The sequence below is a fragment of the Nycticebus coucang genome, chromosome 20 (genome assembly GCF_027406575.1).
Source record: "Nycticebus coucang isolate mNycCou1 chromosome 20, mNycCou1.pri, whole genome shotgun sequence".
Taxonomy (NCBI): Eukaryota; Metazoa; Chordata; class Mammalia; order Primates; family Lorisidae; genus Nycticebus; species Nycticebus coucang.
Window position 1 is genome coordinate 30709568 of NC_069799.1, and position 9913 is coordinate 30719480.

A 9913-nucleotide genomic window follows, 5' to 3' on the forward strand; every position below is an offset into this window, starting at 1 on the left:
GGCGATTCCCTTGTCTCAACCTCCTGAGCAGCTAGGAATATAGGCACCCACCACAATGCCTGGCTATTTTTTTGTTGTTGTTGCAGTTTGGCAGGGGCGAAGTTCGAACTTGCCACCGTACTCACTGAACAACAGGTGCCACCTGGTAGCACTGGTTCTAATGAAGTCAAAGCAATATCATTTGATCTAATCATCTCTGTCAGTTCCTAGATGGGTAAGGACATTTCATTTTGTTCATACATTTCCCTCCATCTTTATACATACGTGCATATCCAATATAATTTAATATTAGTCACTTCCAAGTATTTGAAAATTATAACGTCTATGTAGACAACTTTTAACACTCAATATTTTCTTCATATACAATGTACATACATGTGTCAATAGATAGAATGCTTAATTCTGCATCTTGAAATCTGGGCAATACTTCTGTGGGAAAATTGAGCCAGCAGTCAGATGGAAATTGTTTTATAACACCATAACAAGAACCCCACACAAAATTTCCTGTTATCTGTTTTTAGGTCCCCAGGGCAAACAGAAACACTTTTTTTTTTAGAGACGGAGTCTCACTTTGTTGCCCTCGGTAGAGTGCTGTGGCATCACAGCTCACAGCAACCTCCAGCTCTTGGGCTTAGGTGATTCTCTTGCCTCAGCCTCCTGAGTAGCTGGGACTACAGGTGCCTGCGACAACACCCGGGTATTTTTTGTTGCAGTTTGGCGGGGTCCAGGTTCAAACCCGCCACCCTCGGTATATGGGACCGGCACCCTACTCACTCAGCCACAGGCGATGCCCAGAAAAATGAGTTTTTGAGTGAGAACCTCTAAGCCAACACCTTAGAAGTCCTAATCTAGCCTGGATAATCAGGAGCTGAAGTTGTCAACAAAAGTTGATTCTTCTTTTTAGCAGAGTCTGGAATCTGAGAGGTTCTGGCTGACAAACAACTTTCAGTTTCCTCACCAGGGGATACTGTACTAACCCATCTCCTGTCACTTCTCACCTGGAAGAATCATTTCTTCTTCTTTCTTTTTTTTTTTGAGACAGAGTCTCACTATGTTGCCCTAGGTGGAGTGCTGTGGCATCACTACTCAGAGCAACCTCTAAGTCTGGGCTTAAGCAATTCTCTTGCCTTAGCTTCCCAAGTGCCTAATACTACAGGTGGCTGGCACAGCACCTGGCTATTTTTGTTGTTGTTGTTGTTGCAGTTGTCATTGTTGTTTTAGCTGGCCTGGGTTGGGTTCGAACCCACTAGCTTCAGTGTATGTGGCCAGTGCCCTACCCACTGAGATATGGGGATAGCCTGAAACCAGTGCCCTAGACAGTGATGTACTCATAGCCCTCCTAGGTAAGGCTTCACCCTCTGGATTCCAGTGCACAGAATTGGTACTTTCAGAGTGTCCCAGCAAGACCCCACACCTGGGCCCAGAAGACCCCTGGCTTATCCCTAGCCCCAGTACCAGCAACCTAGCCCTTCATCACCCAAGCTTCTCACCCACCCAGTGATAACCTCATTTTAATCCATGGAACAGAAATAAGCCAGAGCATACATGTCGTAGCCTGAGCTGTTATTTCTACATGCCATAGCCTGAGCTGTTATCTCTACCGCTGGCACAACAAAGAAGTGACTAAGGCAAAGATAAAAATCAATAAACAAAGGTTGTAGTCATTCCTGGAAAAAAACACAAAGCACAGGTGCATCTTTGATTATTCTTAAAGGGAATTTGGAAACTTTAGTACTTAAACATGACAAGGCATACATAAGGGGTAAAGAATTAGAGCCCGGGCTTGATGAATGTAGTTCAAGTGGCTAAGGCGCCAACCACATACACCACAGCTGGTGGGTTTGAATCCAGCCCGGGCCTGCCAAACAACAATGACAACTACAACCAAAAAATTAGCCAGGCATTGTGGCAGGCGGCCTGTAGTCTCAGCTACTTGGGAGGCTGAGGCAAGAGAATCAATCGCTTAAGCCCAGGAGTGGGAGGTTGTGAAGCCACGGCACTCTACCCAGAGTGACAGCTTGAGTCTAAGTCTCAAAAAAAAAAAAAAAAAGAATTAGAGCCAGGAGTACTGAAGCAAAATGGTTACATTCTTGTGAAGCTTAAGAAATTTACATTTTGCTTAGGATAAGGTAAATGTCTGAACAGAAAAGGGGTGAGAGGGTGGCGCCTGTGGCTCAAGGAGTAGGGTGCAGGTCCCATATGCCGGAGGTGGCAGGTTCAAACCTAGCCCCAGCCAAAAACCAAAAAAAAAAAGAAAAGGGGTGAGGAAAGAATCAGTTATGTGGATGTCCCTGGGTAGATAGAACAATTGATCAGGTCTCTGTCCTACACTTGGGAAGATAAACTTATAATAAACATTATGAATATGGAATGAAATGGACTTTAGTTTTTGGGAGCTAGACTTAGCCTGAAGACCTAGAGCTACAATTACGTTTTAGCTTATTGTACCCCAGTAGGGAATTCCAATAATCTCTGAGGATAGTTCCTGTAAAAGCTCGACTACTTTTACCTTCCCATGAAGTTATGGATGATATGGATGATATATATTGTTAGTGTAGGAATCATGGCAAAGTCTGCCCTTTCCCCTTTTGGTTGGTTTGCTGAAAGATCACCTTGGGATTAATTTCACTGGTGTCATAGATCACAGCAACCTCAAGCTCTTGGGTTCAGGAGATCCTCTCTTTTCAGCCTTCCCAGTTCTGGGACTAAAGGCTCCTCTGCCACAATTTCTGGCTAGTTTTTCTGTTTTTAGTAGAGAAGTTATCTCAGTCTGTTCAGGCTGGTCTAGAACTCCTGAGGTCAGGTGATTCCCCTGCCTTGGCCTCATAAAGTGCAAAGATTACAGGTGTGAGCCAGCATGCCTGCTGTAAGTAACTATTATAATTATCTTTTAGGATATGCTTATCCAGACTGTATTATTCATACATGCACACACAGACACAGGCACACAGACACACACACGGTAGAACTTCTGTCATTTGGTCAGTGCCTGTAGCTCAGTCGGAAGGGTGCCAGCCACATACACCTAAAGTGGCAGGTTCAAACCTGGCCCAGGTCTGCTAAGCAACAATGACAACTGCAACCAAAAAATAGCTGGGCACTGGGGCGGGTATCTGTAGTCCCAGCTACTTGGGAGGCTGAGGCAAGAGAATCACTTAAGCCCAATTGTTGGAGGTTGCTGTGAGCTGTGATGCCATGGCACTCTACCCATGTGAGAGCTTGAGACTCTGTCCCTCCCCGCACTCCCCCCAAAAGAACTTCTGTCAGTTGACCACTCAAGGGAGTGTAAGAAAATTTTCAACAGGCCCGGCACCTGTGGCTCAAGCGGTTAAGGTGCCAGCCACATACACATGAGCTGGCGGGGTTCGAATCCAGCCCGGGCCCACCAAGCAACAATGACAGCTAACACCAAAAAATAGCCAGGCATTGTGGCAGGCACCTGTAGTCCCAGCTACTTGGGAGGTGGAGGCAGGAGAATTGCTTGAGCCCAGGGGTTGGAGTTTGCAGTGAGCCGTGATGCCACTCTACGAGCACTCTACCCAGGACAACAGCTTGAGGCTCTGTCTCAAAAAAAAAAAAAAAAAAAGAAAGAAAGAAAGAAACTTGTCAACATACAGAGGTGGTTAGCATAAGGAACTTGGGCTAGTATACTGATATGTACAAGTGGTACAGGTCCTGCCTATGTCTAGGTCAACTTGAGGAAGTCATTGTAGGGAGGTGGTAAATATGGAAGTTCTACTGTGTTATACGTATATAGATACAAACAAGGAGATATATAAACATATACACTAAAGTGCCAAGGTCTGCAGGCCTGTCTCCATGATCATGAGTGAGCATTTCCCTCCAGGTCTCTGGATGAGTAGGACCACACTCAGGTCATGGGTGGGAGAAGTTTGAGATGCCCACATAATCACTTCAGAATTCTCAGAGGGACAAACATTTTTAGAGTTCATTCTGAGTATGACGTACTATTTTATTGTAATTTTGCTTTGCATTTCTTCAATAATTAGTATTCAAATGCTTGTTGGCCATTTACATATCTTCTTTGGAAATTGTGAGTTCAATCCTTTGTGATTTTTTTTTTTTTTTTTTTTTTTGAGACAGGGCCTCAAGCTATCACCCTGGGTAGAGTGTCCTGGCATCACGGGTCGCAGCAACCTCCAACTCCTGGGCTTCAGCATTTCTCTTGCCTCAGCCTCCCAAGAAGCTGGGACTACAGGCTCCCACCACAATGCCGGACTATTTTTTGGTTATAGTTGTCATTGTTGTTTTGGCAGGCCCAGGCTGGATTCTGATGTATGTGGCTGGCACCTTAGCCACTTGAGCTACAGGCGCCGAGCCCCCTTGTCAATTTTGAAATCAAATTATTAACTTTTTACTGTTGTGTTTTAGGAATTGTTTATATACATGTTACATATATATATATTCTGAGTATGATTTCCTATCATACATGTGATTTAGAAATATTTTCACCCATTTCTAAGGTGGTATTTTTACTCTATTGAATGTTTTCTTTGATATCTGCCAATGCTGGAATTTCATGTAGTCTCATTGTTCTGTTTTTCATTGCATATGCATTTGATGCCATATCAAAGAGAAAACAGTGCCAAGATCAGTGTTATGATCTAGTTTCCTATTTGTTCTTCTAAGAATTTTATTAGTTATATTTCTTCTGTTATACATATTTAATCTATTTAAAATACATTTTATATGCAGTGCAAGTGTAGTCCCAGCTACTTCAGAAGCTGAGGCAAGAGAATCGCATAAGCCCAAGAGTTTGAGGTTGCTGCTACACCACTGCACTTTACTGAGGGCGACATAGTGAGACTCTGTATCAAAAAAAAAAAAAAAAGTATACAGTGCCAGAAAAAAGTCCAAGTCCATTTTGTTATCTAAATAGGCAGTTTTCAACATAATTTCTTGAAGAAACTCTTTTCTCCTTTGTGTGTTCATGACCACCTTATGGAACATCATGTGAGCATATACCTAAGAATTTATTTGTGGTCACCCTCTTATTTTCCATCATCTACTCATCTGTCTCTGTGCCAATACCACATTGCTTTTATTTTTGTAACTTTGTAATAACATTTTGAAATCCAGAAATATGTTGTCTATATTTTTTTTCTTTGAGGCAGGGGTTTTGCCTATCACACCAACTAGAGTGCAGTGGCATCATCATAGCTCACTGCATTGTGAAACTTACGGGATCAAGTAATCCTTCTGCCACAGCCTCCAGTGTAGCTGTGAATAGAGGTTTGTGCTCCTATTTCTGGATTTTTTTCTATTTTTTTGTAGAGCTGGAGTCTTGCTCTTGCTCAGGACTGTGTTGAACTCCTGAGTTCAAGTGATCCTCCCACACCATCCTGGCAGAGTGCTAGGATTATATGCGTGAAACAGCCCTGACATCACTTCTTTGATCTTTATAAATAGTATTGGCTAGTCATAGTTTCTAAACAAAATTTAGAAATTTTTTTTTATTATTTTTTGTAGAGACAGAGTCTCACTTTACCCCCCTCGGTAGAGTGCCATGATGTCACAGGACTCACAGCAACCTCCAGCTCTTGGGCTTCCACGATCCTCCTGCCTCAGCCTCCCAAACAGCTGGGACTACAGACGCCCGCCACAACGCCCAGCTATTTTTTGTTTGCAATTTGGCTGGGGCTGGGTTTGAACCCGCCACCCTCAGTATATGGGGCCGGCACCATTCTCACTGAGCCACAGGTGCCACCCCAAAATTTAGAAATTTTTAATGATTGGCAGAAAATGTACCATTGGGATCTCAATAAAGGTTGTGGTGAATTTGTTCATCAGTGTGGGTAAAATAGCCATTGTAACAAAATGAAATTATCTGATCTTTGACCTAGAATTGTTTTCAAGACAATGTTTAATTTCCTCTTTAGGGGGGGAATTTTCCTTTTTTTTTTTTATGAGACAGTTTCACTTTGTTAAAATCCATAGAGTGCTGTGGCATTATAACTCACTGCAACTTCAAACTATCACACCCAAGTGATATTGCCTCAGCCTTCAAGTAGTTAGAACAACAGGCACTTTCTATGATTTTCTTCCTACTTTTTACAGAGAGGGCTCCCTCTTGCTCATTCTGGTCTCAAATTCTCCTGAGCTCAGGCGGTCCACCTGCCTTGGCCTTCAAGAAAGCCAGCATTACAGATGTTAGTCACTTCACCTGGCTATTTTTCTGCTCCTTATTGATGGATTCATGCCTTTTTGGACAGAAGAGATATATTGTATGTTTTTACTCAATTTAAATTTTAATATATTTGTTATGTGTCCTAATACATAGTCCCTGTGTGATTGAAAATATTGTATATTTTGGTATTTATTTTTTATTCATTTATTTTATTGGAGATAGAGTCTTATTCCCTCCCCTTTGGTAGAGTAGCAGGACAGTCATAGCTCTCAGCAACCTTAACTTCCTGGGCTGATCTTTTTGTGTGGGCTCAGCCTCCCAGATGGATGGGGCTATAGGCGCCTGCTAAAACACCTCTTGGGCTCTAGAGATTCTGTTACCTCAGCCTCCCAAGTAACTGGGACTACAGGCGCCCGCCACAATGCCTGGCTGTTTTTTGGTTGCAGTTGTCATTGTTGTGTGTTGTTGGATTCAAACCCTCCAGCTCCAGAGTATGTGGCTGGCGCCCTAGCCACTGAGCTACAGAAGCCGAGCCTTAACCATGTTTTTAAAAGGCAATTTAAATGTAACCCTGTTTACTTTGATCATAGATATGTTGCTATAACTAAGGCCAAACTCTTTCTTCTTTTCTTTCTTTTTTGCAAAAGTGCAAAGCATTGACTCTGCGCCTATGTCAGTTGTTAGGGCACCAGCCACATACACCGGGAGTGGGGAGTTGCAACCAGGACAGAACCTGCTAAACAACAATGACAACAACAACAAAAAACTAGCCAGACGTTGTGGTGGGCACCTATAGTTCCAGGTAATTGGGAGGCTGAGGCAAGAGAATTGCTTAAGACCAAGAGTTTGAGGTTGCTGTGAGCTGTGACCCCACACACTCTACCGAGGGAGAGATAGTGAGACTCCATCTCAAAAAAAAAAGTGGGAAGCATTTAGAAGTTTGATGCTATATATTTACACTTCTTATCTACATTTATCCTGGCCCCTCTAATCCTACATATAAACACAACCACCTGTAACGTATAGGTGGCCATTTGAAATTCTTCTATGCCATAAACTTCTGGCCAGTGAATAAAACCCTTCCTCTTATAAACGTGGTGTTTGGGCACTCTTTCTCTCTGTTGGGCCTCGTCTTCTGCAATAGAAGAATCAAATCTTATCTGGTCTAGCAGTGCTGTTTTGGGCTTTGACCTTATTTTTTCTTTTTAATTCTATTTTTCATGTACATTGGGCTCTGATTTTGGTGCAAAAGCAAGATTAGAAGCCTCCCTGTTATGAATTCCAGAACACGTAGTCTATCTCTGGGGCATATTTCTGGGTTATTCCTCCAACTGAAACTGTTCAGCTGTATCAAAATAAACAAGAAGAATACTCATCCAGGGCAGCACCTGTGGCTCAGTGAATAGGGCGCTGGTCCCATATACCTCTTGGTGGCGCCAAGAGAATTGCCTAAGCCCAGGAACTGGAGGTTGCTGTGAGCAGTGACCCTACAGCACTCTACCGAACGAGACAAAGTGAGACTCTGTATCAAAAAAAAGATTCGTTTTTCCACAAAATCAAGACCTACCTCCGATGAGGGAATTCCAGGAAAATTTTTTTTTTGCAAAGGCAGTTTCCAAGATAGAGCACCAGATAGAATTTTGCTTTTTTGCTTTCCCCCCAGGCAGACAAACAGATAACTTATACAGGGAATTGGCAGAACGTGGGTTTCTCAATGGCGGAGAGGACTTACTTTAGCATTCAGAGAGCACTCAGTAGGGCTTCAGGCTTGCGGACAATGAGTTCAGGAACAGGGAGGAGAGACAAGTGAGGTTCACCTGAGGATGCATGGGAAGGTTCCAGAATGAGCTTCCTTGGGAACTGTTCTGGTGAGTCTCTCACTCACATGATTCTTGCACAGAGTGCTGTCTACAAGATGAGCACAGCTTACTTTGGGAAAGAAACCGAAGGTCTGTGACAGTGTACACAGCAGTGCCATTGAGGAGGCATCTGTTCCCTGTGCACTAGGAGTGCACTATGGGACCACACTGGGCACAGCAAGTGGCCCAGATTGCAGTTCCCAGGAGATCACCTGCAGTGATGTTAAAAGAGACTGGTGACTTTCCTCAATGTTACGTCTGAGACCATTTGTCAAGATACAGCCATCATTCGGTCACAGCAGGTACATTTTCTACTAATGTGAGATCGGCTCCTTCAGCTCACGTGGCTGAAGGGTCCTATGAGCACAGCAGTGCAGACCTATGACCTGACTACCTACCTGGCCTTTGTCTTCCCTGATGACAGCTGTTTTCCTACACTGTCTGATCCTAGTGGTCCAGACCTGGGTGGAGAAACACACAGCTCTTTTTAGGACAGACATGGCACACTCCCCGAATAGGAGATTACAGCACAAAAACACACAAACACAAAAAATTAACACAAAGAAATCACTGCTAGAAAAGGTAGGATAATTATCCTTACAGAGTAAGAAACATTCCTGGTGAAAACCCACTGCTGGTGAGAACCCACTGCTGCTCCAGCCCATTTGATAAACCTACCACCTAAGAAGGGGAAACCAGAGGACAGAGAAAGCCAAGTAGTACATCTCTCCTTTCCTAAGCCCCTATTTGTGCAACTTTCATATTATCAAGTAGAACATGGACTCAAAATGGAAGGTGTACCCTTAAGGATACAGGCAGAGAGACCCAGACTACAACACAAAGGTACATTAAAGGTCCAATAATCAAAAGACCATAAGGGGTCGAGTACCGTCACATGACTACGCAATCAAACATTACTTACTGCACTTAGGTCTTGGACAAAGAAGCTTTACTCTGTTCCAGGGTTTTCAATGAAAAGAACAGGCGTGCTATAAAAGATCGGTGGGGTCTTATACGCCCATATCTCATACATTTGTCAATCAAAGGGGCTAAGTCTATCAATGATTCAGGTGAAGAGGATATGGACTTTTTTGTGTTGGTCAAGCTTCTGGTTATAAGTGAACCTCAAATGAGACAGTCCTGATGGCCTTTCTAGTGGTACCCTCTTTCCAGATAGAGAAATTTACCTGGATGTTGATGTTATACCCAAAGCGAGTGGAATAGAGAAAATCAAGCAAGGATTCTTCATTGATTGGCAGGGCCAAGAGCGGGCTCACACTGCAGTCTCTTGACCCCTAGAAGCAGGGAGTGGAAACCTTTTATAAAGTACTTTTGAGAGGAAAGGGGGAGTTCCTAACACAAGCCAAATTTCACAAGAGCCAACACCTGTTAAGAGGAGTGCTTACAAGGGGGAGCTGAGGTTTCAACGGATTTTATGGTTATTACTAAACTCTTTCTTCTGCGCTTCCTGTTTAAAGGGGTAGTGTTAAAAGTGCTTAGCAACATGTTTAGCATACATTGATTTCTTCTGCCCATTTGTCCTCACCTCCCAGATGCTGGAGTAACACCTACCAGGCATATTCAAGCAGTACCTTCATTGGAAGGCTATTGTGTTCTCGAGAAAAGGGAATCTGGGTATGTAATTTACACAATTAAGTCTCTCCCAGAAACAGAGCAAGGAAATCAGTCATCTAAATAAATTGATAAATCATCTCTTTTTCTCCAATCCAGCATATAAAAGGTTTAAGAAAGAATTTGTGTTCCAGTTGTCCTCTCACTCTTGCTATAGAATCAGAACTTTTAGTCATAGGGATGGAGTGTTAAGCATTGATTTTGTAATGCCTAGCATTTATTAGAAAGCCTTGGCCCACAGCTTTCCACAGGTACAGAAGACACATTGGACTGG